The 26,727-nt window shown below is 56.4% G+C and overlaps 1 protein-coding gene and 1 long non-coding RNA gene across 2 annotated transcripts in view; one reads left to right on the top strand and one right to left on the bottom strand.

Moving 5' to 3' along the window:
- Positions 1-26,727, top strand: part of VAC14 (VAC14 component of PIKFYVE complex) — a 101,165-nt gene that overhangs the window by 63,179 nt on the left and 11,259 nt on the right. The gene's annotated exons all lie outside the window — the stretch shown is intronic.
- LOC144225142 (uncharacterized) lies at positions 23,401-25,792 on the bottom strand. The gene is made up of 3 exons (XR_013333215.1): positions 25,695-25,792; positions 24,452-24,665; positions 23,401-23,753 (listed from the first exon to the last, which is right to left on the bottom strand). It is a non-coding gene; the product is annotated as an uncharacterized LOC144225142 (long non-coding RNA).

The raw sequence follows: 26,727 nt of genomic DNA, 5'->3' as shown, positions 1-26,727 counted from the left end.
CAGGAAAGCGATGGTCTGTCCCCACAGGAGTGACAGTTTACTTTATATGGTTTTCCAAATTGCAGACGTGTCAATTCTTTTGATGAGCCTTCCATGCCTGGAAGCCTTTCAGGGACCAGTGGGGAGAGAGGCTTTTGAAGAAGGCAATTGTAACTAGCCTCCCCTCTGGAGAACTGGACTGTAATGGGTTTTTCCATCCTCCACCAGCCTCACACGCCCCATCAGAGGCTTGGGGAGGAGCTCAGAGCAGTAAGCAGCATCCCCAGACTGCACCAGGCAGAAGTGTGGGCATCAGGGGTGCACGTGCGTGTTCTCCCCACCTGCTTGGGAGCCCTTGGCTCTGTGAAGCTGCTGGCCTGGTGGCCACCGCCGTGTTCCACTTACAGCCGCTAGGGTAGTGAGGCCTCACTTGCTACGTCTAGAGTCTCCCTAGCATCCTGGGCTGATAGGAATCCTCATTTTGTGGAAGGGAACTGAGGGGAAGCCACGTGCCTGCCAGGCTTGGTGGGAGCCGAGCTGCAGACCTTTGCTCTCCGCTAATTCTGCACCCGCCACTTTATCCCTTCTGTGAGACAGTGCAGAGCCAGATACCTTGAGGGGTGCTGCACAGCCTATGGGCTGGGACCACCCAGCGCCCAGCTCCTCAGAGGGACCTCTGGGCCTGTGGGTTCTCCTTCCTCATCCTCCTTAGGCCTCAGTATGTCCAGCCTGGCTCTCCGTTCCAGGGCTCACACCCCTCGCAGACCACGCCAGGCTTCGGTGGGCACCGAGCCTGGCCCCCAGGCTATGCCTCACTGCTACACCACACAGCCAGAGGTCTCCTAGCCCTTGGCACTGGCACAGGAACCCAGTGGGCTGGGATGGAGGGACCCTCGTGGCTGGGCCCCTCATGCTTCTCCCTCCTAGTCCTTTGCTTCGCTTGTCCAAACTGCTGTCCTCGCCAGAAGCAGCACTAGCACCTGCTTCCTCTGGGCAGTGCCAGTTCTGTGGACCCACTGTCTGCTACACCGGCCGGCCAGGCCACCACTGACCAGCCCGGCTCACAGTCCCAGCCCCCCAGCCAAGGCTCTCAGGGTGCACACGGCACACATCAGACATGGAGGAGGCCTTGAAGACATGTGCTGTCCTCCTCCTTCCTGTGATCAGCCGGGAAAGTGAGGCCCTTCAGCGAAGGTTGCTGGGGACCAGCCGTCGGGAGCGTCAGCCTGCCTGTCTGCTTCTCGTTTCATTTCCTTATTTTTTGCTGACGGCTTTAAAGAGGAGCATAATAATGGTCCATGCAGACTGCTGAGATGAAGCCACAGGCCTGATAAGAGACACAGAATGATTTAACCCTTTCCTTCGGGTGTTAGGCAAGAGAGAAAGAAGATTCCTCCGACGGACACCTTGAAAAAAGCCATTGTTTCTGCAGTAGTGCATTTAGCTCAGGGAGCAGGAGAGCTTGCTGTCTGTTAGGACAGAAGCGCCGGACCTGATAGAGACACACATCTGATGGGCATCTTGTTGTTGAGAAAGGTGCATGGTTTCCCTTGGGCCCCTGGAGTGTACTCTCCCCCACGCGGCTTTCCCAGGCTGCACCTGCCCGAGGGGGTGGGAGTGGGGCCCCTGGACTCCCACCAGGCTCCTGGGCAAGTTGGCCATCCTCTGTGTCCATGTGGCCCTGTTATCGGGTGGACATAACATGTTAGACACGCATTGAACTTGGGGGAGCCAGTGGCTCCAAAGCCTCATCCAGCTAGACTCGCTGAGACCTGCTCTGGGCCCAGGCTCTTCTCGTAGCTGCAGAAGTTGAAGGGAGGGAAGAGGGCACATGGGGCGAGGGTGCCAGAGGGAGCTGGGTGTCCCCCAGCCCTGCCACACCTCTCCCCCTTCCCTGGACTCCACAGAAACGGGGCAGATGGGCCTCCCACAGGTCCTCAGGAACCAGATTGAGACTAGAACTTCTGGAGTCAAAGAGACTTGGGTTCGAATCCCAGTTCCTCCAGTCTGGGGCTGTGTGAGCTATTTCTACAATACCGCCTGCCTTGCCATTTTGCAGAGAGGGTGATGCGAGACCATACGTACTACACCTCTCAGCCCCTCTGATAAAGGGGGGCTCTTGTTCCTCCTCATGACATGGCCTCAGCCTCCCATTGTGGTCTGGGAGGACGGGAAACCAGACCCCAGAGAGGGTGAAATAATGGAACCTTCTGTGCCGAGAGCTGGCCCAGGCCTGCGGCCCCGGCTCCATGGGCACCCACCAGCAGCCCGGCCCCGGTCCCGTTAAAACAACTCTGCCCCAAGTGGGTGTTCGTGTACATTTCCCTCCTCCGGCCCCTTCCCACCCCCCGAGCCGCCGCAGCAGAACAAGCGCGGGACTTGTTTTCCCATGAACCGCGCCACTTATACTCAGTAGAAAAGGAGAGGAGGGAGAAAACGCAGCCCCTTTGATAAACTGTGATATGAACTGCAGCGTAATCCAACAGCTGTGATCTTTACAAGGCCTGCTTCTGTGCTGGGAAGTGAGCGAGTCTCAGGACGCTCCACTCTGCCGGCCAAGATGGCCCTCTGGCCAGCCGTCCTTTGGCTTAACCAACTGTGCTTTCCCCCCTCCTCTTCCTCCCTGCTGCCTCGCAGAGAGGACTTGCCAGAGAATGCTTGCTTTTTAACGAGAGCCTGCTGGGAACTCGAAGGCTCCAACCCCAGCCAGCCCAGCTGATGGTGGATGAGATCCTGAGCACCCCTCCTGGGGAAATGGCTACCCCTAAGAGGAGAGTATTTGAAGGGGATGGGCCAGGGGCTCAAGTGGGAGGCAGGAAGCAGTCATGAGTCTTCTTCCATGAGACCCTAACCCAGAGAAGCCCTGAGACAAGGCTTCTGGTTCATTCTGGCCTTCCTCTCACCTCTCCAGTTCAGCATACACAGCCCCTAAGATGTACCCCCAGCTGATCCTGCCCTTGCCCAACCCTCTCTCCTCCAGGTTTGCATAAGAGCCCTGTGTTTTTGGGCGGGGGCAGGGGGAAGATTGGCCGCTGAGGTGGGTGGTGGGAACCCAGGGCCTAGGAAGCCACTGGAGACTGGACTTGTTTTTAATTGCATCAGGGAAGGGCCTCAAGAGAAGAAGCTCTCTTTCATGCTGTAATTGGGAAATTCCACTTTGCTGTCCTTGTGTGGTCCACCGGTGAGACGGGCCCTGGGCTGGGGCCACATCACCAATGTGGCTGGGGCAGCTCACACGGGCTGATGCTCCCCGCCCAGCTCCCCTTCTCGCTCTCTCTGTCCTCCTGGGCCTTGCCAGCCTCTGGAGCTCATTGGCATCGGGCAACCCCCTTACCATCTTCATACGTGCCACTTGACGTGCCAGGGGGCATTGGCCAGGCCCCCCGAGCCCACTGTGCCGATGCTAATGAAAGAATCTGGGTAGCGCGGCAAGCCCCAGGACCCCTGCCTCACGTGGCGTGTCAGGAAAGCTCACTTTGCANACGTGCCACTTGACGTGCCAGGGGGCATTGGCCAGGCCCCCCGAGCCCACTGTGCCGATGCTAATGAAAGAAGAATCTGGGTAGCGCGGCAAGCCCCAGGACCCCTGCCTCACGCGGCGTGTCAGGAAAGCTCACTTTGCGTCTGGCCCCCAGCCCACAGGAGAGCGCTTCTGGGAGGCCCCGCTCACTTTCTTCCACTCCCCCCTTTAATGGAATGCACTCATTTGCTCCAAATAAAAATAAGCTGCCTTGACAAACATGCGCCAACCTAAGTCTGTCAGTAGAAGGGACCCTGATGCACCTACCCAGAATGCAGGTGGATTCTGATCTTTTATTAGTTTGAAGCCGTATTGATTAGGTCCCCAGCTGAGGGGAAGGAGGCAGGACATTGAACAGGGCTGGAAGAATTCTTCCAAGGAATTTCTTCCCGCTCAGAAGCTTATTTTCTTGCTGACCTTAAGTAAGCCTGTCCCGCCCCTGTGTGAATCTTCTGGAGGTTTCCACAGTCATTCTTACCCCAGAGGCCAAGAGGCTGGGGCGCTTTTGTTGAGATGGAGGACAGCATGGGGACTGTGTGGCAGAAGCCGTACTGCACAGCCGCTCCTGGTTTGATCTAACTGGAGACAGCGGAGAGAACGTGCCTGGTGGGGGCACAATCTGACATGCCAGAGTTTGAGAGGAAAGTCTGCCCTCAAAGGTAAAATCCAAAGATATCCTTGGGAAGGGCAAAACTCAGGCAGTCCAGAGAGCCCAACCTCATCCATTTCCACTGTCTCCTAACCCATGGAAGGCGCTGCATCCCAGCACCTCACAGAACCATGTGCGACCCGAGGCTGCCCTGGAGGGCTGGGGTCCTCAAGGCAGGCCAGTGGCTTTGCTCTGTCTCCTCCAGGCAGTCTCCACACTGTCCCTGTCGGGCCCACTGTCACATACACACTGGTACTCCCTGTAAGAAGTGCGTATTTTCTTCTGGAAAATGGAAACCACATGTGGTGGGCCTTGTTAGGCCAGGCTGGGATTAATTAGGTCCTACTGGGAGTGATGGGGGAGGAGAGGAAGTGCTGGCCAGAGGGAACCCTGCTCAGGGTGTGCTGAGGTCTGGGGAGCTTCACAGGAAAGTGTCGCTGTGTTTCAAGGGTCCACTTGCTTTAGCAGGGCTTGTGGGAAGTTAGAGGTCACAGGTGAATTTGGCAGGGGAAGGCCATGTGACCCAAGCAGCCCTCCTCCCACAGAGCCAGCCGTTCACCTTGCACCCAGGAGCCCCCATGAAGGGGATGAGGACTCAGGAACAGACTAGTGGGGAAGCTCATTCTGTCCCCACCACGTGGCATACCTTGGACTCCCTGTTGTGTGGGTCCTGGGAGCTGCTGGGTTCTTCCCAGCCTTGGGTTGAAAACACTTTCTTGGGGCACCTGAGTGGCTCAGTCAGTTGAGTAAACAACTCTCTCTCTCTTTTTTTAATGTTTTTCTTTATGTTAGAGAGAGAGAGTGGGACAGGGGCAGAGAGAGAGGGAGACACAATCTGAAGCAGGCTCCAGGCTCAGAGCTGTCAGCACAGAGCCCAACACAGGGCTCGAACTCACGAACCATGAGATCATGACCTAAGTCGAAGTTGAACATTTAACCGACTGAGCCACCCAGGCGCCTGAGCATGCAACTCTTGATTTTAGCTCACGTCATGATCCCAGAGTTGTGGGATCAAGCCCCACGTCGAGCTCTGCATTGAGCATGAAACCTATTTAAGATTCTCTCTTCCCCCCTCCCCCTCTCTCTCCCTCTCTCTCCCTTCCCCTCTGCTCCTCTCCCCCACATGCACGTGCATTCTCTCCCTTCCCACCCAAATACAGATTTTAAAAAATTAAAATTAAAAAGGCGTCTTCTTGTAGTCCTACACACCTGAGAAGCACCAGGTCCCCAGTCCGTGGCTCAGGCAGCCAGCAGGGCTGGTGGGGGGTGACTGTCAAGAACTGTTGCCAGTGGCTGAGAACTCAATAATGAATTTCCTTCTGAAGCTTGAGAGATTGTTTCCGAATGGAATCAGCATTACTCTCTGGATCCGTTTATAGTTTACCTAAGGACGCCAGGAAACTAACAAAGTTTTGACCTTTGTAAGTCAGACAGCTTAGTTAATTAGGAGGTAGCTGATGGGTATGATAATGTCGCATCTTAACAAAATAGTGGCAGGAATTGACCCTTAGGAGCTCTCTCCGTCCCCCTGCCTCCTTCTGGCAGGACTACTGCATCTGAGCCAAGACAGATAAATGGGTGTCCTTGGTATTGAAAGTGATTCTGAACTCCTTCTAGAGCAGCATTTCCTAGAGTGTGTGTTCATTCTTTGTAAAATGTTTCTCAGGAAGCACTTTCTTTTATTCTGGTATCATTTCAGCTCAGGTTTCATCCGGGGCCTCTGTGTGGGTTCTCCCCATTGTCCCCACAAGCAAGTAGCCGTGAAGAACACACACATGCGTGCGCGCGCGCGCGCACACACACACACACACACCCTGTTCCTTCTTCAGTAAAATACATGGAAGGTTTCTCTTGTGTGCAGTTTCTGAAAGGCTGCCCAGACTAGCTGCCCTTCCACGTGGAAGGAGAGTTCCTGTCTCTTAGCACGTTCAGTGGTTCCACCTCGGAGGACGCTGGCCTGGGAGAAGCTTGGCACTAAATTCAGCCTGAAGGCGAGCACAAGCCCATGTGAAGTCCATATAGTCCGTGGGGAAGGGTGTTTTGCAACCTGGGCTGTGATGGCCACCAAAGGGGTTCTTGGGATCGGAAGTGGATAACGGCACTTCCTTTAGAAGTTTGCAGTTTCAGGGCCCCTGGGGGGGGTTCAGTCTGTTGAACATCCAACTCTTGATTTCAGCTCAGCTAATGATCCCAAGGTCATGGGATTGAGCCCTACATTGGGCTCTGCACTGAGCATGGAGCTTGCTTCATGCTCTCTCTCTCTCCCCCTCTGCCCCTCTCCCCAACCTATGCTTTCGCTCACTCTCTCTCTCTCAAATAAAATTTTTTTTAAAAAAAGTTTGCAGCTTCAACTCCCAGGAACACCCTCACCCCAAGTCCTGGGGACCTTGCTCCATGGAGCTGCTGTGTAGCCATTCAGAGACCCCAGAGCTGAGCATCTTGGCAGTCTTCCAGATTGGGTGGTGGAAGCCATTCGGGAAAACTGCCCAGTTTCGTCTCGACTCTGCTTTTACTCAGCCCTCAGTGGAATGAGGCTGTGCACTCTCATGGTGTCTCCCTTTCACCCAAGGTTGTTAACCCACAGAAAATCTGCCACCAAGACCCGTCCCGATGTGGCCTACGTGTCCTCTACCAGGTCTCTTATCCGGCTAGCTGGCATCTCCCGTGCAGAAGTGAAACACTGAGTAAACTGCATGCCCTTTCCTGTCTTCCTTCTGGGCCCCAGCCCTCCAGACTCCAGCTCGGCCATTATCCTGGCCTACTTCCGGTCTATATTTAGATGACATAATCTCACTGGAACTGCCTGGCACTTGGACAGCGAGTGTCTTTCTTGGTCTAAATCTCCGTTTTGACTTGCTCAGGAGGATGTGTCTCACCCCCTCCTTTCTCCAAGATTACTTGTTCTACCTTCTGGTTCATCACAGCGGCTTGCACCATCCGCAGGCCCTCCCTCTCCAGCTCAGCTGGGATGGGTGTCGGGCACACTCCAGAGGCTTCCCTCTTTGTCCTCCAGTCCCCGCCAAGCGTCTGGTACCGTTCTGAGCCGTGCCTGTCATTCTTCTCGGAAGCTTCTTTCCTGTGTGCTCAGTTTTGCATCTTTCTCCATTTCCTTAGAAAGGGCGCCACATGCCGCAGCTCTGGCTCTCACACAGGACAGGATCCTAAGCTTGGGGACATCTGAGCCTCCTTGTTTTGCTCCCCCGAAGAGCTGGTGCCTTCACCTGAAATGGCACTCCTGCTTCCATTTCACCCTCAGCCTCGCCATCAGTAAACCCATGCCACAGGTGGGGCACAGCCGTCTGCGTGTCCAGTCCCTTCCCCTGGAACGACGAGCAGCCCTTCACATGGCTTCAGAGGAGAACATGTTTCGGAAACTGCTCCGCCGCCAGTTCTGTTTTCTGCTCTTTCTGCTTGTTTTGCAATCTCTTTGGCAAAACCCCCTTCCTTTTTTTTTTTTTTATAAAGTTTGTTTATTTTTGAGAAGAGGGCATGTGCACACGTGGCAGAGAGAGAGGGAGACAGAAAACCCCAAGCAGCATGCCACCAGCGCAGAGCCTGGTGGCAGGGCCTGAACTCAACAAACTGTGAGAGCATGACCTGAACCAAAATCAAGAGTGGGACACGGGCCAACTGAGCCACCACCCAGGTGCCCCCTGTGATGCCTTTTTTAATGTAAATTTTTTACTGTAGAACAACATACTGTCTAAAAGTACACAACTCACAGGTGTGCTACAGCTAAGTTAATTTTCACTAATTGTCTACACCCACGTAATGAGCACTCAGATCAAGGAGTAGCGCCTTTTGGCACCCAGAGGTCCCTTTCATGTCTCCTCCCAGTTATGATCCCTCTCCCCCTCCCCAGAGTAGCCACTGTCCTGACTTCTAACACCATAGGTTCGTTTTACCTGGTTTTGAACTTTATAGAAGTGGAATCACAGTTTGTACTCTTCTAAAGGGAAGCTTCTTCTGATCCACTTTGTGACATTCTCCCGTGTTAGATGTACAGTAGTTCACATTTCTGGAGAGTAGGCCATGATTCATTTACCCATTCTGCGACTGATGGGTACTTGGGTTATTTTCAGTTTGGTAGTGTTACGTGAACATATGGGTCCATTTCTCCTCGTTAGATACATTCCTAAGAACTGCTTCAGAGCCCATACACACATTTAGCTTTAGTAGACGTTTCTGAGGTGGCTGCTTCGGTTTCCGCTCAGCCGTGTGAGAGCCACACTGGCTCACCTCCTCACCAACACTTGGCAGGGCCAGTCTTTGCAGCCAGCCTGCTCATTGCTTTGTCAAAACAGATATTCCCGCAGCCCATCCCTGCTGCCCCCCCGCCCAGCTGGACCCCAGGGGCCCTGGTGCAGCTGGGCCAGCTGCAGCCCAGAGGCAGGAAGCACCCACTTCGCTCAGAGCGGCAGGAGGCAGGAACCGGCTCACAGGCACCAAATTGAGCAAGGGGACTCGGCTGGCCCGTGTGACCAGATGGAGAGCAGCAAGGTCCAGAAACTCCGTGTTTCCCTATGGCGCCATCTTTCTTCGTGGCCTTGTGGTCTCAGTCTCTTCACGTGGAGATGTGGCCAGCACGTCCCTGCAGGTGGTGCTTCGAGGAGGGAGCTTGCGCATGCTCATACAGGGGCAGCGTTGCAGGCGTCAGAGAGGGAAGGATTCGCTGACCAGTGGCACCTGCAGGGGCCCGCCACGTGGCTGCTCTCCTGAGCAGCTGTCTTCCGTGGACAAGGAAGATGCAGATCATCGATATCTTCCGCTAATCCTCGGGAGGGTTTAATGACGTACCAACAAAGTGTCTAGAAGACCGTTTAGGCACCTGGCAGCCGTGTAGTAAGCACCAGCAGCACCTGTGACGGTAACTGGGATGAGTAGTATCTGCCCTCTCTCTGTGCGGTCAGAAGACTGACCCAGAATGTGAGTGGGCGCTGGTCACAGAGCCAGGCCTGGCACCCGCTCACCCCTTTTCCAGCCCTTGTTCCCTCTGACGCAGCACACTGCCACTCCCTCCGTGTTCTGAGGTTGACTGTCACTTGCTCTTGTTTCCCAAGGAACAGTAAGAGAGACAGCCATTGAACAAACCAGCACTGGCCCCCAGACATCCTCTCTTCCTCTGCGCTTGACCCAGACCCTGCCCCAATCAGAGCTGCCCAGTTAGGACTCTTGACTGTGTGTGACAGAAAACTAGCTCTCACTCTGTATTGAAAAACAAGAAGGCAGTAGTGTGCAGTCAGGGACATGGATCGGCTCATGTGTGACAAGAGCCCTCCTCAGGTCCTGATCTTACCTTCTCACCTCCGTAGCTGGCTCTTCTCTATCAACCCATCCTGGGCAGGCCATCCATCCTGTGGCAAGATGGCCACCAGCAGCTCTAGGCTTCCGCCTGTCCCTCGGTGCCCCAGCCTTTAGCAGCAGTCCGAGGCTTGAGTCTCAAGGACCTGTCACTGTAGCCAGAGAATGCCTGTGCCCTGATTGTCCAGGACAGGTTCGTGGGCCCACCCCCAGACGCAGGAGGAAGAGCAGTTGTTCATGGGAACCAGACCCCCGGACTGTGGATAAGGGAGGCAGACTCGACCGGTGTCCACCCTGTGGTCTAGGTCCAGACATTGACTGAAGGAGGATGTGAAGCAGGGCCCGCGGTGGGGCGGTAGAAGGAGTGGCACGTCCCCTCCACTCTCCCAGCAGCCTGGTCCTTCCAGGAAGGAGGGCAGGGGGAGAGGCGGAGCTGTGTAGTGACCAGCGACCCTCCCAGAGTCTACCATGGGGGCAGGTGGGGAATGGAATTCAGCCTCCAGCCGGTCCCTTCTCTGTGGCTCCCTTCCTTTTGCAACACCGCACCTCACTGGAGATAGAGGCCATGTGCTGTGTTGCCGGGCGTGGACTTGGTGGTTGGGTGCGGGCCCGGCACCTGCCAGCGGGGTCACGTAGTGCGCCTCCCAGAATTATAGCCCCAGGCTCTGATTGAAGAGAGGCCAGGAGAGTCTCCGTCTGGATTTTAGACTCCGTTCAGAGTGGCCAGAAGGGACCTTAAGGGTCAGCTGAATTCTCTCACACATGAGGAAACTGAAGCTCTGATTTTTCCAGTAACGATTTACCACGTGCTGCCTTTGTGCCACAGCCCGGGCTGGCCAGACGCGAGCCCAGCCGCCGCAGTCTGCGGACGGACTCAGGTGGAAAAGGAGCATCGCAGTGGGGAAAGCTCGCGCTAGCCAGGTGGGGGCAGGGGCAGAGATTCACTCTCCACCAGGTCCTTTCTGTGACTGTTCTGGAGCACCTGTGTGTGTGCCGGGCCCCGTGCCAGCCCTGTGCACACACGCGACTGAGAGCCTGTCCCTCCCTTTGTCACGGGGGCAGTCTAGTGACCTAGGCAGACAGGTGACAAGTAACCAAGAAATGTGTGCCCTGGTGTTGGGCTTCAAGCTCTGGAGGGAAGAATGAGGTTGGGGGGGGGGGGGGCCCCAGGTTCAGGCTTGTGAGGAGGGGGGTACCCCACCGCTTCGGCGGAGCCAGGAAGCTGTGACCTGGATCCGATATTTTCTCGGAGCATAAAAGTGCCCTAGTTTTCCCTCTCCTCAGGCTCCGCTGAAGCTACGCCAAGAATTGGCTTTTAAAGGCTGCCTGAAATGTGGTTTGCAGCCAAAAATCTATAGAGCCGGTATTTGTGACCTTGTTGAAAATGCTTACCCAGGAAAATCAAGAGGGTAGGATTTGGGAATTTTTTTTTTCCTTTTTAAAATTAAAAATAAAAATCCATTTGGCCCTGCTCATCCTATCCCTTCCCCTCTAGGCGCATTTTCTCCCCAGAATGCCCGAGTCCTCCAGCAGCATGGAGCTCATCCCTTCCATTTGTCCATACCTCCCCCACTCCCAATCCCTCCCCATCCCCCCCATGCTTCAGGAATGAAAAATACCAAGTGGGTTAAAATAAGGAGCCTGGGTATAGCCCTGGAAATTAGGCCACAGCTGTCAGGCCACGCAAGAGCCCTGTCTCTGAGAATGGAACTGCCTGGAGCAAGCACTTGGCCTCTCCCCTGTGAGGATAGATCAGAGTCTCTTCCCCATCGTGGGCCCTCACCTCCCCAGGGGGTGGCCAGGAAGTGCCATTTGTCATTGAGTGGACCAGTCTTAGTGCCCACTGGCGGGGACACCGCAGTGGGCAAAGCTAGTCCCCGCCTTCCCAGGGATAGTCACAAACACAAGCAGCGACGGCGGTCTGTGGGAACAGCTGCAGTGGGGATAGTGCCCAGCCCCCATGGAGGAGTCTGGGAGAGCTTCTGGAAAGATGCTGTCTAACTGAGCCATGAAAGATAAGTAAGGACTAGCTGGGGGTGAGGGTGGGGAGGAGAAGGTGTTTTCTGATGCAGGAAGCAGTCTGCTCAGAAGCCCAGTGGCCAGTGCCCTGATCTGCCAGGGAGCTGGGAGTGTGGCCATGACCGGGCCCCTGGCTGCCTCACGAGCAGCCCCGAGGCACCCAGTGAGCCACTGAACGGCCTGAGCAGGTTCAGAAAACTCCACCTGCTGTGAGCGTGTGTAACACCCTGATGCAGGGCCACCCTAGTCTTTGGGATGGCACTGAGGTGGCTGGCCCCCCAGAGCCCAGTGCCCTGCCGTGCTCCCAGAATAGCCAGGGAATGGAAGGGAGATGGGGCCCAGGGCTCACAGGATGCAGGGGGATCATGACATATGTGCTATAGTCATGACCTTATGGTCTGTCCCTCCGCCCATTAGCCTCATAAAACACCAAAGGCTAGTTAAGGAGTGGCTCAGGAAGCTTGCTTGACAAAGGAAGCTTGCTGCTCCATCATTCTAGAAGACTCAGTGCTGCTGGGACCAGCAGTTTGAGCTGATAATCTGGACTAAACTTAAAACTTTCCCGGCACCCCAGACACCATCCCTGCCCCAACTTGCTCGACTCCTAAGGAGACACTGCCTTCAGCCAGTTAATTCCAGGTGCCTGTGAATTCAGCCAACTTGCTTTGTCCGGTCATTTCTCTGGAGAAGAGTCAGCTTTTTCCTTCCTCCCATGTGAGCTGCTGAGCCCCTCCTTTGACCCCTTTCCTGAAGAAGACCCCCGTCCACCTCTGTCAGTAGCCCCTGGCCCAAACAGTTGGCTGATTCCTAGCATTACCTCACTTCCTTCCTGCCCTTGAAGCCTGAGCGGCCGCCCGGGTCCAATTCCTTCTGCTTCTCCCAGCCCCCCAGTAACATGTAATTGGTTTCTTAGATCTTCAGCTGTGTACCCCATCTGTGAGTATTTCCCGGTCCCTTGACCCTCCACAGGAAAGCCTGCGATCTTAACTGCCATGGGGACCCCGAGGCGAGGGGGCTGTGGAGAATTGGCTGCTCTGTCACTTCCCCCCCCGTCCCCCCCCGCTGTCCCTCTCCTCCGTCTCATGCCAGTAGTCCCTGAAATAGCAGCGGTACCACTTTATATCCCCGGCCCCACACTGCAGCCCAAGGTCACAGTCTCCCCAGGATGGGGCTCTGGGACCGGTGTGACCGAGCAGCTGCCCAGTCCAGTGAGATCTGCCCCCAGCTTGGCTTCTGTGAGGAGTATCTGTAATTACGGTTCTGAGAAGGTCGCAGCTTCCATTGTATTTCTGTGGTGTTTGGAGAAAATGTCAAGCCTCTCCACACGTTCCGTCTTCCCAAGCCAGCATGATGGCAGGGCAGAAGGGGTGGGGGGAGGCCCGGAGGAGGGAGGGCAGGACGGATGGACCCCGGCAGGGGTCCACGGCACAGCTTCCAGGGAGGACACCTCCCTGAGAGGTCCCCGTCTGAGTCCTCCTGCTGCGACAGCCCCCCCTGCATCTCCCCGTCCACCCTTGTCCTCGGCCTTGACTCGGTTCTGCCCGACCGCTCAGAAGGGGCATCTGGAAGGGCAGCCCTGAGACCTTCTGTCCTTCTACTGGAAGAAGGTGGTCGCGTGAAGCCACGGCGACGCTGTCAGCAACAGCCCGGAGGGTGGCCTTGCTGTGCACAGCTGTGGCCCCGTGTGGACTCAGGTCTCCCCCTGTGCGGCTGCTCGCACCCACCCCACCGGGCCGACCTGGGCCGTTGGTGCGGGGCAGTCCTCCCACCCTGATTGAAGGCAGGGGCCTGTCTCCATTGAGAAGACTTCCTCTTCTCGTGATTCTCTTTGAGGAGAAGGCCTCCCCGTAGTAGGCACTCCTGCCTCAGAGTGGAGCCAGGCCTGTTCTCCTGCTCGTATTATGCTAATCACTCCTTGCAAGCAGGCAGACTTTGTAGGAGGTTTGCCTGGTTTTAGATGAAACCTACGCCTTTGAAGCAAAGAGCCACAGTAGCTAAAAATACCATCTACCGGCTGTTGATCCTCTCATTTGTAAAATGCATGTTTCCATTGTTAAATCTGCAAATCTGCAGCAGCCCCCACCCGGGAGGGCGAGGCTCTGCCGTCTAGTCTTGTCTCGGCTCTGCTGGAGGGCTGGAGCATGCGCACCCCGTGAGGCGGCTCCCCCTTCCCGGCGCTCTTCTCCCCTGCTCTGCCCCTGACGCTGTCCATGACGGAGTCCAGACGATCCCCGAATGTGTAGGATTCTAATGTCCTTATCTATTATTTAACAAAAAAAAAAATCTCAGCCACGCAAGATAAAAACTGAAACGATCCGGAAGACACAGCATGAGATGTGAAGGGCCCTCCACCACGTCGTCCCCCTCCAGTAGACTGTGCTTTAGTGTCATTGATTTCCTTCCAAAACTCTGTGTCTGCATTTACAAATACACAGCTTGGCTAAGTCTGGTTTTAGTTGTGGTCGTGGCTTTCCAGCAGTGGATTCAGGACTCAGGATCGCCCCGCAGCCTGCCTCGTTTTCCCTCACGCACGCGTCATTCAGCAGAACGCACAGTCCTCAGGACCCCGAGCTCGCCTGCTCACTGCGCTCTAAGCTCTAAGCCAAAGCAGAGTGGCTTGAGGTCGCCCTCCCTTATTAAGGTCACCACGCTGCCGTGTTCATCTCTGTCGCGTATTTCTCTGTGTGTGGTGGCCCGGTCTCTGCTCCATGGCAGCGGCGGGTCCCAGGGAAGGGCAGGATGTCTGTTCCCCCGCAGGCCCGTTGCCTGGCCCAGCTCTGCCAAGGAGAACCTGGTCTGTGGTCGGGCCCTGGGGCTCCAGGTGCCTACACACATTTTCCCCAGAGGGGCTTCCACGGACACCTCCCGCCAGGGACCCTTTCTCACTCTTGTGCGTTTAATCTGGTGCAGATTTCCTGGGCTGGAAAGGAACATTGGGATGAAAAGCCCATTTCATGCATCTTAAGACTTCCTGAAAATGACTGATCACGAGAGGAATTTTTTCAGCCTCCTGGCAGGGGGTGGAGAAGGGTACGAATAAGAGACACTACCTTCCCCCCACCCCCCACCTTCCAGCTGGCCACAAAGAACTGAAGGAGTCCCGTCCTTGCCGTCTTTGTCCGGTCACTTCTGCTGTGGCCCTTCCTTCCTCCCAGCCCTTTCACTCTGATCTTTATACTGTTTTCCAAGAGACCCAGCAGTCAGGCTGCTGTTACATTTGCTCTTTGTTACCAGCAGTGGGTATTAGTGTTTCACTTCCCATTCTGTTTCTGACGTTTATCTCCATGCCCTTTGAGTACTTGTAAAGAGCTACAGACAGCAATCCCACTTTATAATATTTCATAAAAACCCCAAGACTAACGGTTTGAAGGCCAGAAAGGCACATTTGGCATGTGCCCAGCGCAGCGGCTGGTGAGCCGAGTTTCCTCCCCCTGGGGCATCTGAGGCTGGGGGAACACACCAGCGCGTGACCGCCAAGGGACCACAGCCTGAGGCGAAGGTGGCAGCACAGGTCTGGCCTGACAACCGCCCTCCTTTTCCTTCTGCTGAATGGAGCACACGGGCTGTGTGCCACAGGTGGGACCCCTGAGGTGGAGACCAGCAGGGAAATAGCAAGAGACCAGGCAGAAACTTCTAGAAGACTGGGACCAGGCTCTGGGGAGGTGAGGGTATGTCATGAGAAGGACGGCAGCCGAGGCCTGACACCCAGAGTTCCAGGGCTGTGCATCCTCTGGGACTGCTAGTAAGACCTCCGCGTTTCTGCCGGAGAATGGCATCACCGAGCTTGTGGCAGTAGCTCTGGGGAGGCAGTTTGGGGGCCGTGGTTCTCAGCCCTGGCTGTGAAGCCCATTATGAGATGGCCACTCCCTGGAGTGGGCCTGAGTGTGGTCTTAGTAGCCCATAGGGTCTCCAGGTGACTCCCAACATGTAGCCAGGTTGAGGGTCTCTTGGTAAGGTGCTGTTCCTGGCGTGGAGGGCCTTTCCGGTTCTGACCGGTAATTGTGTTACCTGTGGGTGGATGAGGACACTGAGGGGCCATAGTGGTGCCTCCCCCCAGAGGTGTGGAGCCCCAGGGCAGAGAACTGAGTCTGCCACCAGAAAGCAAGATGGCAGCCCCTGGTTGGAACCATTCAGGGCACTTAAAGCCTTTAAAGTTACCACAGAAGCATGAGATAGAGGCGGGTCACTGTGATCACCCAGGAGCCACAACCACAAGGACAGCCAGCCCATTTGGATGAAGAATTTGGGGAGGGAAGCATTCTGGCCACATACAGTGGCCACGTGAACAGCAGGCTGCTGGGCTCAAGTCGGTTGCATGGCTTTAAGGTTAGAGGGGCAGAGTTGTGGGGAGGCCTCGATGTCTGGGCTCAGTGCCGAGCAAGGCGGAAGGGAGGTGCTCACCATCTGTAAATGTTTGTGGTCATAAAAGCAGCAGTGGGAGGCAATCCCTGGGCCTGCGACAGAGGACTAGTTTGGGAATAATGGGATGAAGTAATAGAAAATGTGAACAGAGTGACTTGCTAACAGGTAACATTTGGAACAAGGGAAGTTCCCAAGTACAATGGAACAGCCCTGCCCTGGCCCCTGGCACTTCTGTTACTTGCTTGCCTTATTCCTCAGAAGGTCACCCCCATAGTTTGAAGAGGGAAATGGCAGAGACGTGGGGGGCCTTGCCCTTACCTGTCCTAAGACTCTCCCCATCTCTACTTGTCTACTTCTACCTTGTGAATGTGTCACAAGCCATCGGGTAAAGGGACGTCTCTGCGCTGGACATTTGAGTCACAAGGAAGTGGAGCTCTCAGTCAGGTGGAAAGAAGGGCTGGGCTGGGGAGGGGGGTCTGTGTCCTGCAGGTGACACACAGCGTGGGAATGTTTGGCTGAATGGAACACGAACTCTGGGTCAGGGGCTCTGCTCCACTGTGGGCCTGGCAGCGTGGCCTTGGACCAGTGCTTGGCTTCACTTGGTTCCTCTGTCCCATGAGCGCATGATCCCCGAGGACCTCCGTGCACCTGGCTGGAAGTTGGGCAGGCTCATCTGGGGCCTGAAACCCATCTGGCAGGCTCTTTGCGTGTCAGCATTAGGGCAGCATGAGGCCGCGTCACAGGCAGGGAGGCTGAGCACGTCCTTGGGAGGAAATCCTGCTTGGGAAGGGTGGGAGCTCAGAGGGCTTCAAAGGGCGAGAAAGTCTCCCTCCGTGGTTCTCTCATGGTCAAGCCAGGGACTCCCAGGCATGCGGGGCTCAGAGATGCTGTTTCACTGGCAATGTGGACCCACAGTCCGAGCACCAGTGCTCATTGTATTGAAACTCCCCCTCGCCCTCAGACCTCAGGCAGCAGCCGGCCTGGAACCCACACTCAGGAGCCACAGCTTCTAGCAAGGCTTCTGGGAAGCTGCTGATGGAATCACCCCACCGCTGCCAACTGGCTCTGAGCTTGGGTTCCGGTGGCAGAACTACGAAGGCAGTTCCTGAACTCTGCCACCCACTCGACACCTAGGAGGAAAGCCATCACCCCAGCAGGTCAGAAGTAAGTGTGGGCACAGGTCAGCGCTATCCTGGCCAGATGTGGCCAGTGTGGTCATTGCCTGCCACCCACAGACGTAGCCTCAGGTTGTTGGTCAGGTAGAAGCTGCTGGTTGGCAGATAGACTTCCCCAGAGCCACAGGAAGGTTCTGGAGAAACTCAGGCTCCAGGCCATCAGAGGGCCCAGTGATATCTGTAGCCAAGGTGCCCCCCAAACCATCTGTCTTCCAGAAAAATCATGTCTCCGCTCCTGTGGCAGCTGGGCCCTGAAACCTGCAGGCCGGGTGTGTGGCAAGGCAGCCGCTAAGCACACAGGGGTGGGCCACCGCACGGGGCCTTGGCAAGGCTCTAATCTGTGCTTCGCTTTCATCCTCTGCCGAAATAACACCTGCCCCATGTTAACAGGATTCAGGGTACATGGCGTACCTCGTGTAGAAAAAGCATTCACAAACCTGTGCTGTGTGGCTGTTACTGGGCAGGAACCTCTGTGACGGGAGAAGGTGGGAGCCGGCTGTTCTCAAGGGCTAGGTGTGTGTCAGTGTTTCTCGGAATCATCGTGGAGACAACGGGATTTCGTTTAGTGACCCTTCCCTTTGTTTTCATTTGCTCAGTGTTCAAAACTGAAATGCTACCAAGGGTCGGAGACCTGGAGAGGCGGCCTCCAGCTCATACCCCCTCCCCCGCCTCCCAGTAGCACCGGCACGACTCAGCCGGGCCCCCAGGGTCCTCCCTGCTTGTCTTGTGGTGTCCCAAGAACCTCCAGCTCAGGATCCCGCCCCTGCCACCCGACCTGCATCCAGCCATATTCTGGGGCATCTCCATGTGGGGTAGAGGGTAGGGCCTCTTTTCTGGGACACAAACCTGGACCTTGTCTGTAAGTCAGACACCTGCTCCTCTGACCTCAGAGGCTCCTTCTGAAAGTGCTTCAGCTAGAACCAGACTCTGCACAAATCCCCCCAGTGCAGGGTTCAAAACCCAGCCGGCTCCCCGAGCCCGAGCGTGCAGTTCCTCATGCAGGCCGGTTCCACAGCTGAAGTAATCCAAGCCGCATTGCTCCTCCAGGCAGTTAATCTTCTATTCCAGAAGTACCCATCCCTGTTGCCCACAGGGGCCCAGCCCTGGGCCAGGCCTCGTGTGCTTTCAGGCACATCGTGCCCTGCGAAGCGTAGTTTAAGGAGGAGACACACGAGTGAGGAAGGAGATTGTGGGGAACTAGCAAAGGTGAGGCAGGAGAGGGGCACAGACCTCTCCTAGGAGTCCTGGATGGGGACAGCTCTAACAAAGGCCTGAAGGGGGCTGGAGAGGACCCTATGGATGGACAGTGGGAGACGGGCTTAGCCAGATTGATAAGAGCACAAGGAAAATGGGGCCCAGTCTGTCAGCCAGGCCATGTCTAGGAGACGACTTCTGCCCTAAGGAATAGGTGGAGCCCCTCACATGGCAGGAAGGGCCACCTGAGCACCCTGACAGTGTAGGAGGCGGGAGTCCCCTCTCCTCGCTCTGCCCCACTCGCATGTTGGTCCCTAGAGATAACCCCAAACCAACCTGGAGAGGGCTTGGCTCAGAACAAGGTGGCTTCCAGGAAGCCGTGATTTTCTTAGCCACTCCCATCCAGATGAGCCCTCCCTGGAGGTCTCCGGATGCGCCCCGCCAGGTGTCTGTGGCCCCCAGGAGCCTGGCCATGCTGCCCTTTAATAGAGGAACAGAAAACTGAGTAGACAAAAGACCCCTTTCTTCCTCTTCCCCATCATGCTGTGCCCCTCCCTCCATCACTTTCCTCCAGCTCCCAGCAAGACCCAGAAAAACAAGTCTTCACGCCTCCTCCCACCCCCCATCCCCAACCCCACACCCAAAGAAACTTTTAAACGTATCAGACACATCAACTGCATTAAACAGGATGAATTTTTAAGGCATGAGTTGGCAGGGTTACCATGGCTGCCTCTGCCCTGAGGGGCACACTGTTGAGGATTGATTGAAATAAATAAAACAGATTTACAGTTTTCATACTTGGGAAGCAGAGAGCTGGAAGGGAAGAGGAGTGTGGGGTGGGGAGAGATGGGGGCAGTGACGCTTGGGAGCTTTCTGAACTTCAGAGGGGAGGCCACTAGTACCTCCCCACTCTAATGTTACCCTGACCCGAAAGCTGCTTTTTCCCTTTGAGTTCCTAAAGGATCCCAGCTGTCGGACTGGGACAGGGACAGGGCGGGAGGGCCCTTTCCAGTGGGAATGGTGGCGATGGCTCCGGGCCCCTGTGTTTTCTGTACTTGACATCAGGCTGCACTTCAGAGTTACAGCTGTGAGACTCTGGGCATCTCCCAGGAAAGCCCCTGACCCTTTGGCCTTAGACGACTGAGGGGATGTGGACCCCAGCTAGCAGCCAGAGGAGAGAAGTGAGGGCCTAGGCCTCCATGCACAGTGCTGGCCTGGTCAGGACACAGGCACTCGGAATGCAGATGAAGGAAGGAGGCCCAGCTGGAGGGAGAGGGGAAAACTCTGAGCAGAAGTGACTCGGCCCTGCTGCCAAGGACATCTGCACAAGACACACCTGAAACTTATTTCTCACCCTGGTAGGCCTGGTCCTGAGGCCACCTGGCAGAGGGCCGTGGGGCCCACCCCACCGTGCGCTCTCCTCAGAGGCAGCATCCAGTTCCAGCCTCAGCAAGGGAGCTTGATCCAGGCCTGCTCACCCAGTCACTCTCCAGGCCCCAGCGGAGCGTGACCCCAGAGCTGACCACTCCTCCCCAGAGAACCAGGCCGCAGGCCAGGTCCCACCAGGTCCGGTGCGGCCAGAGGCCCAGACCTGCCTAGGCAGGACCTGGAGGCACCAGGTGGCCCCCTGATGCCATAGCGCAGAAGTGGAGGTGAGGCAGAGTGGCATCCAGGGGCCGTGTAGGAGCTGCAGACAGACCTTCCTGTCTGTGTCAGGGAAGCCGTTTACTGGGCCCAGCCCAGCAGGAGGTGCCGGTGGGATCAACCACATCGCCAGCTTCCTGTGTGGCACTAATGGTTCTTCGGGATCTGGAGGGTTCATCCCCTTGATCGCATGGGAGCTGGGGGCGCTAAAGAGATGGGACCCACCCTCTCAAGGCTAATTCTGAGTTCTGGGTTCCTCACTGGGCAGTTGGCACCGAGACGCAGGAGGTTAAAGCAGGAATGGTGCATAAAGAGCAACTAGGGGATGTTGGGGGCAGGAGCTGGGTTCTCCAGCTTGTCTCCCAACATTGACGTCTCTGTCCACTCAAGTGTGCTGTTGTCCGGATCTCTCCCCACCAGGCCAGCTGTTCTGTGTCCTGTGCTGGTGCCTCTCATCTGCTTGGGACAGTCAAAAATGGGAAAGGCCCCCTTCTCCCCTTAAATTTCTCTTGACTCTATCTGTCCAGTAGCCTTGGGCTGAGTCACCACTGGGGCAGGCTGTGCCCACCAGCAGCATGAAACCCAACACTGTGGGGTCACCAGGCAAGGAGGGTGCTCCTGGGCCCTCCGGGCTGAGTGCTCACCCTGGGCATCCCCTCCATGGGTCACACACATCATCTGCCTCTGCCTTTTGGCTTTTTTAAAAAAGCCAGGCTTGTGGAAGGTGATGGTAGGGGAGAGGAGGGCAGCACCTTCCCCCCCCACCCCCCCAACTCACACCCCTGTGAGTGTAGATTAGCTCACTCTGCCTTGCTGGCCAGCCCTCAGCTCTGGGCTCTGTGTCAGAACTATTGGGGGCAGGGTGTGAGGGCATCAGCATGCCCTTACTTGGGGATGGGAGCCGGAGGAGAGCCCCGGGAGGGAGCCAGGACTGGTTGGCTGACAGTGAAGGAGGTGCAGCTTCTGGCCATGGCAGTCTTGCTGGTCTTGTTTTCAGAGGGCGCAAGGAAGTGGGGTCATGGGAAGAAGTGTCTTCCCCGAAGCCACATGGCAGAGTTCAGATTCCCCAGAGCACAGCCCAGCAGGGAGCCAGAGTGCTTCCTCCCCAAGACTGGTGCCCATACTGGGGACTCTGACCTCTGGGGCCTGGCCCTGCTATAGGGGCCCTGCTTTGGGGGCCCTGCTCCTGCACATGGGCCTGGCCCTGGGAAGGAGCCTGCTCCCTAGTCGCCCCCCTCCTCTGGCTCAGCCCTGCACTTCCCCAGGCCCAGGGGTGCATCTGTCCTGAACGGAACCACTCACCCACTCCTTTTCACCTCTCCCACTACCAAATCAGGCCTCAGCCCTGAACCCTATCCCTCATGCCCTGCCCAGCCCCACTCAGTGAACCCTGTGACAGTGGGGCCAGCCACTTGGAGAGAGGCATCTGGAGGCAGAAGCAGCCCCCACCCTGTACCCTCAGACAGCAGTGTTCGCCTCTTCCTTCCTGCCGTGCACTTGGCCCCCATGGGGGCAGGGTGGGTCTCAAAGCCACTGGGCAGTTCTTATCCTCCAAACTAAGTCTTGGCCTTGCTGAGTTGGTGGCCCCAGCCAGTCCCTAGAGGAAAAGCAGCACATGGCCCCTTTCTCACTCCCAGGATGAGCTGAAGGACAAGCACCAAACTCCCTGTTGGCCTAGTGGGGGCTGGCCTCTGCCCGTGCCTTTCTCCCATGAAGCGGGCAGCAGCTGTTGCTTCATGGGCGGGACTTCTGGCTAGTCTTGAGCCACCTGCAAGGCTAGCTGATACCTTCTTCCTCCTACCCACACATCCCCTGAAGTTGGGGCCGTGTGTGGGTGTCAGAGAGGGGCTCAGGAGAGCATCTGCCACTGTGGCCGGTGGCAATTCAGGGCCAGAATCTGGTGCACGTGTACACTTGGCCGTGTTAGTGGTTGATGGTAACACAAAGCTCACACCAGCCTCTGCAGCCATTTCCAGGCCAGCCGTGCTCCAGAGTGCTTTCCCCTGGCCCCGCTATAGGCCTTGGCCTTTTGAAGTCACCCCCAAAGAAGGCGTCTCCTTGGGCAATGCAGCGTCATCTCAGTCCACTAGGGAAAGTAAAGGTCCCCTTTCTTGGGTCAGGCCAGAGGCAGGTTGCTCCCCTGAGGGCTCTTGGTATATGACAGAGGGACTGGGAGAACTGTTCCCTCTCCGGCATGAACCCAGCCCCAGAAGTAGGGGAACAGCTGTCCAGGCAGGCAGCAGGAGGCTGGGGGAGGGGAGGGAGAGCCCATGTGCAGGGCTCCGGCTCCATACCAGCATCCACTTCCGGGCAGACCTCTGCCCTGAGGTGGGCCTCCAGGCTGCGCCCTCCCAGTCCCCGAGGAGGATTCCTCCTGCCTTACCTCTCTGCCTTGTCCCCAGGCATTCTGCAAGCCATTGTCTCATGATCAATAGCACTTTAATAGGGGTATTAAAAAGTACACAGTGGAGTACTACATGGCAATGAGAAAGAATGAAATCTGGCCATTTGTAGCAACGTGGATGGAACTAGAGGGTGTTATTTTGAGCGAAATAAGTCAGGCAGAGAAGGGCAGATACCATATGTTTGCACGTTATAGGTGGATTAGGAGGAACTTAATGGAGGACCATGGGGGAGGAGAAGGGGAAAATAGTTGGGGAGAGGGAGGGAGGCCAACCATGAGAGACTCTTAAATGCTGAGAACAAACTGAGGGCTGATGGGCGTGGGGGAGAGGGGAAGGGGAGAGATGGGCATGGAGGAGGGCACTTGTTGGGATGAGCACTGGGTGTTATATGAGAACCAACTTGACAATAAACTATTTAAGAAGAAGAAGAAAAGTACAGGCAAATGTTTAGTGTTTGCAAGCTGTGTTCCATTATTGATGCCGCGCTGGAGAGCCAGGCAAGCAGCTCAGGCAGAGCTGGGGCTTGAGAGGCGGTGGAGCAGCAGCCCTGCAATGCGGCCACCTTTCAGGCCCCCACGGAGTGTGGATGGCACCAAGGAGGCCAAGGAGGAACAGGAGNCTGCCCTGAGGTGGGCCTCCAGGCTGCGCCCTCCCAGTCCCCGAGGAGGATTCCTCCTGCCTTACCTCTCTGCCTTGTCCCCAGGCATTCTGCAAGCCATTGTCTCATGATCAATAGCACTTTAATAGGGGTATTAAAAAGTACACAGTGGAGTACTACATGGCAATGAGAAAGAATGAAATCTGGCCATTTGTAGCAACGTGGATGGAACTAGAGGGTGTTATTTTGAGCGAAATAAGTCAGGCAGAGAAGGGCAGATACCATATGTTTGCACGTTATAGGTGGATTAGGAGGAACTTAATGGAGGACCATGGGGGAGGAGAAGGGGAAAATAGTTGGGGAGAGGGAGGGAGGCCAACCATGAGAGACTCTTAAATGCTGAGAACAAACTGAGGGCTGATGGGCGTGGGGGAGAGGGGAAGGGGAGAGATGGGCATGGAGGAGGGCACTTGTTGGGATGAGCACTGGGTGTTATATGAGAACCAACTTGACAATAAACTATTTAAGAAGAAGAAGAAAAGTACAGGCAAATGTTTAGTGTTTGCAAGCTGTGTTCCATTATTGATGCCGCGCTGGAGAGCCAGGCAAGCAGCTCAGGCAGAGCTGGGGCTTGAGAGGCGGTGGAGCAGCAGCCCTGCAATGCGGCCACCTTTCAGGCCCCCACGGAGTGTGGATGGCACCAAGGAGGCCAAGGAGGAACAGGAGTTCAGGTTCTGGAAGTGGCCTCTTCTGGGTCCGGATCCTCTGTTCCTTGTCCCCTGATCAGCTGTGTGCTTGGTGGCGTTGTGTGGAGTAAGAGGTGTACCCCCTGCCTGGCGTGTGAGGACTCCACAAGATGACATGGGAGGACCCCCTAGGGCTGGGCCTCTGGGAACTCAGAGTCCACCTGTGCAGGCCATTTCACTGGGTCAGGGTTGCAGTGAAAAGTGGGTGCCCTTCCCACCTTCTTACTCAGGAAGAGGAATCAGCATCCTGTTCAGAGCTCTCCAGGGTATGGCTCAGCTGACCTGCCCAGATTCACCTTCCCCTCCCCCAGACATGCCCAGGACCCATTGAGCCTGCAGAGGCTCGAGCTGCTGTTCTCCCCCAGTGGGCGGTAAGTGCTTCCAGTGAGCTAGCTAATACTTCATTGGTCCTGCCTTCTGGAGGCATCGTGTCCCAGCAGCCTTGGAATTGTTTTCCTTCTCCCCAAACTTGGGGTGACCTTGGGATGGGATGGCAAAGTCTGGATAAGACAAAACAGCCCCTCCCTCTGCATACCTCCCTTTGTCCTGCCCCAGCCACAGGGGTATGGGGCAGAACAGCCCCTCCTGGGGTAGAGGTTCCCTTCTGTTTGCAGAAGCAAACATCCAGAGCACAGCGGGGCTGGAAGCTAGATGGGCTGTACCTCTCCGAGGTGCCTCTTCCCAGCTTCTCTCCGTTTCCCCCTTTCCCTGATTTCATGAACAGAGCTTGAGGGAGGCTCCTTGTGCTATGTGTTGTTGCCGTGTCCCGACAGCATGGGTTCAGGGGTCTCCTGAGCAGCCTCCCACGTTCCCTGGGCGGGGCAGCCAGACCCTGGGTGATAAGGGGGGGATGTAGCACCTGGGAAGCTGCTCTCTGCAGACAGGCTGTGCACAGCATGCCGGGAGCCGCCCAGGGTGAGCAGAGGGGGCGTGCTGGAGCGGTGCACCGGAGGATCGCCGGGCCTTGACACGGTCCCCGCGGTACGTTCAGCAGTGGTTATTCAGCAGCTCCTCAGTGCCAGGCCCTCATCATGAGGCTCACAGGCAGGGCCTTGGCCTTTGTAGCTCATTTTCTGGAGGGAGAGACAACCAGGACCCCGTAAACAAGTCTGTCACCCGGATGATCCAGTGGTGAGAAATGCTCAGAAAGACACAGGACTGTCCTTAGAAAGGGCTGGTGGGAGATGAGCACTGGACAGAGGCCTCCCCAGGGCCTGGGGTTGGAGCTGACAGCTCGATGGCCAGAGCTGGCTGGCTGTGTGCTGGTCCCTCAGCAGAACTTTCACAGGCCAGGATGGATCAGAACAGAAGGAAACAGAAGGATCAGAACAGAACAGAAGGAAAGCACAAGGGGCCAGCATGCCAGGAGTGAAGGAGGAATCATAAGAGCTAAAGTTGAAGAGAAGTGACCAGAGGTGCGAGATCCTGGAGGCGTGGCAAGGAGCTGGGGTTTGTTTAGATCCAGTGGGAAGCCACTGGGGAGGGCATGCTCTGTTTAGCACTCTATAAGGCTTGCCCCGGTGGCCAGTCCACTCAGAGGGTGGACAGTAGGGCTGAGAGAAGCAGCAGGGAGACCAGTGAGGAGCCGGCTTGGGATTGACCAGAAAGGATAGCCGACAGTTGCCCAGGCTGGTGGGCGCACTGGACGGAGAGGCCAGGCGATCGAGGACAACTCCTCCCTTGGTCTGGGCAGAGCAGCTAGGTGGCCGCAGCAGTGACACCGCTTCCTGAGATGGGGAGGGCTGGGGGCGCAGGCCTAGGGGGACCCAGAGAGTTGTGCTGTGACCCTGCCAAGTTTGAAATGCCCGTTGGACAGCTGCTGATCTAGAGACAGCCTTGAAAATAGAGGACCAGGCTCAACCACCAAGAGATCGAGACATGGGAGAGAGACAGTGCACGTGTACGGAACCACCACAACACTAGAGGAGCTGCAGTCGCTGAAGGAGGGGAAAGCCAGGAGAGTGTGCTGTCAGGAGAAGAGCATTTCTAGAACACTCTACCATCCCTCACCTTCTGTAGTGCAACCCAGGTGTTCCTGGGTTCTAAGGGACACCAGGAAGCCGTGGCACCCACCTGTCCTTACCGCCACCCCCTTTGCTTACCTCCCTGGCCGTCCTCACGTGAGTGTGCCAGCCCCGCCCTCGGGCTGCTGCCGGTCCCTTCGCCCCACGGTCCCTGGAGAGCGCTGCCTGGCAAAGCCTCAGCTGTTGGCCTCTGTCATGGAGACGGCAGCAGCTGCAGGCGATGGGCATTTGTGACCATTTGTCAGAATGCTCCCCTTCCTCCCTGGCCTGCCCTTCTGGAACATTTCTATCCCACAGCCCTGGAGACAGAGCTTATCCTGGGGTGGGAGGCCCAGGAGGGGACAGAAAGTGCTATCTGTGCTCTACAGAAAGGCCAGCCTTCCTCCTGTGAGCTGGCTGTCACCCCAGTTAGGGTCCAGTCACCACAGACCGTGTACCCCCTACATGAGCTATCCCTGGTCTCAGCAGCTCTCCTCTGAGTAGCCCTCACTGTACAGGTAAGTATTACCCCCGATCAGGAGGTGAAGAAATTGTGGCCCAGAGATACTGGGGTCACCCAGCTGGTCAGGAGCCATCCAGGCGATGGCAGAGCCCTTCCCACACCACCCTCCCGCCCCACCCCCCAACAGCCGCATTGCCACTTCTCTGATGGGTTTTTGCCCAAGACTGCCATTTCTAGCTGGGCCTGGGCTGGAGACGGCCTGCCCACTGTTTGCGCTTCGTGGTTTGGCCTCTCCATTACCAAATGCTCTGGGATTTTTCTGGAGCCGGGGGTGGGGAAGAATCTTCTGCTGTCTGGCCCCAAGGCATGGCTGGTATTCAGAGGGAAGCAGGAAACCAGACCCTGATAAATGCAGACTTTAGTGTGAGTTTAGTGACCTGGGATAGACATGTTTCAGGCATGTTGGCTCCAAATGTGATTCACGTTCAGCACACAAGACCCTGAGGCCTCAGACCTTTGTCCCCACAAGCTGGAGTCCTAATCTATATACTTCCCAGAAGCAGAGACAAGGAGGCAGGCAGACAGACATAAACCCCAAATGGGAGGGGGTACCGTGCTGGTGTGGTCAGGACCTCAATGGTCAGACTCCTATCCTGTAAGCCCCACCTA

The sequence above is a fragment of the Crocuta crocuta genome, unplaced genomic scaffold (genome assembly GCF_008692635.1).
Source record: "Crocuta crocuta isolate KB4526 unplaced genomic scaffold, BGI_CrCroc_1.0 scaffold388, whole genome shotgun sequence".
Lineage (NCBI taxonomy): Eukaryota > Metazoa > Chordata > Mammalia > Carnivora > Hyaenidae > Crocuta > Crocuta crocuta.
Note: the sequence above shows the minus strand (reverse complement) of the source record. Positions and strands in the feature narration are given on the sequence as shown.